General features: G+C 33.6%; 1 pseudogene; it reads right to left on the bottom strand.

Moving 5' to 3' along the window:
• Nucleotides 1-1,144: 1,144 nt before the first annotated feature.
• LOC112485123 lies at nt 1,145-1,263 on the bottom strand (annotated as a pseudogene).
• Nucleotides 1,264-1,857: the final 594 nt, after the last annotated feature.

Consider the following 1,857-nt stretch of genomic DNA (forward strand, 5'->3'; position numbering starts at 1 on the left):
CGTTGAGAAACTGGCTAGATATTTAACCAATGATGTATTAAGTTTTCCTTAAATTGAACCCAGGATTTATTTTAAAATATGAACAGAGCAAACAATATTGTAGCAGTGCTATCACTGTTATCAGTAAGGGGCAGGAGAGAAGAAATGAAATGACTTGAAGGTTATAAACCCAGTAAACCTGGTTGGTATTCAGGTAGCTGAAAATAGTGGACTAAAGTTCAGGACAGCAGATTTTGGAACTGACTTATTACAGTCACATTAAAAATAATGCATTTGGATAAGATCATTAAGAGGGAAAGTTCAGAGTCAGTGAAAGAATAATGATACTTACATTAAGGAGGAAGAAAGAAAAAATAATAAATGTGGCAGAAAAGATCTTTTCTTTTTTTACCCCTAAGGACAAAAGAAATGTCTTTTTAAAAGAGAAATCAACATGGTCTCCAATTTTATACTCACACATTTATAAGGAGATTAACTTTTTAGAAGAATAACTGCTACACAATTGTCAAAGCACTTTGAAATCTAAGATTAAGAACAAAAGAAATAGGGATCTTCTAGGAAATGTGATGATGTGCTTAGAGTGCGAGGTTTGTAATGAGAAAGTTTTAGGATTGAATCTGATTCCATCATTTATGAACTTGGGCCAGTTGCTTAAATTTTGTAAGCCTCATTTTTCCTCATCTATAAAATGGAAATACTAATATCCATCTCCTAGAGTTATTTTCAGATTTATATAAAATCACACATGGTATACTTCCAATAATAATTTTTTAAAGAACAGAATAACTTCAAAGAGCAGTTTTCAAATGCTTTCTCTTATCTGACACATTTGTTATATTGCCATAACACCCACATTTATCAGGCAATTTATATTTGGGTATAATAGAAATAGATCTGACTGATATTTCACAAATTGCCACTAAAACAGTCCTCCTTCAGTAGCTATTATATAAAATGTGACTGTGTGTTGTTGTCTGTTTTACAGTCATTTTCTTTTCCGTTCCTTCCCTGTAAAGCTGCAATATTTCCACAGTCAAGGCCTACTGTTTATTTTATTTTATTTTTTCAAGCAAGGCAACCCATGCTTGACCTCACAGATTGCAAGGACCTTGTTAGCTTACAATCCCTTATTTTTTACTTTTTACACCTACAGCACCTGGTCTTCCTAGATAGTCTCCCATCCAGGTACTAACCAGGCCCTACCCAGTTTAGCTTCTGAGATTAGACAGGATTAGGCTTGCTCAGGGTGGCATGGCTGTAGACAAGGCCTACAAGTTTAAAACATGAACATGGAAGCAATAATCAAACTCTGGGCAAAGATAAAATTCACAGGCAGGCCTGGAAAAAATGAAATCCACTCTATCTTGTGTACATTCATTTACTCATAGTTTTCAAGGGGTTTTGTGTTCATTGGGGAATTGGGAATATCTTTACTTTCATCAAATGAATATTTAAATTTAGTGCAATGGGAAAAGGAAGAAGGCAATAATGACTTTGAGCACCAGGAAATACAAGACGAAAAACTTAATTGCATGTTTGTGTGTGTGCATCCACACACATACCGGTGGAGAGAAAAAGTTGTGGGAAATAATTTAAAAAGGTATTTTAATTTTTGAAAATAAGTTTTAATGTTTTCAATTTAAGCTATGTATTGTGTGCAGGGCTTTTCAAATATCAACCAGTGAAGAATTGACTTCTAGAATCAGAATTAGTATGGAAATTAAAGATTGCCAAAAATTTTCAAATTTTTGCTTTATGAGTCATTGATTTCCTCTTGTGAGATCTGTATAAATTGTCACCACCTCACCTCAGTCTACATTTTGTTTGTAGTGGGATGTTAGTTTTTATAAAGCTTCA

The sequence above is a fragment of the Pteropus alecto genome, unplaced genomic scaffold (genome assembly GCF_000325575.1).
Source record: "Pteropus alecto unplaced genomic scaffold, ASM32557v1 scaffold95, whole genome shotgun sequence".
NCBI classification, from domain to species: domain Eukaryota; kingdom Metazoa; phylum Chordata; class Mammalia; order Chiroptera; family Pteropodidae; genus Pteropus; species Pteropus alecto.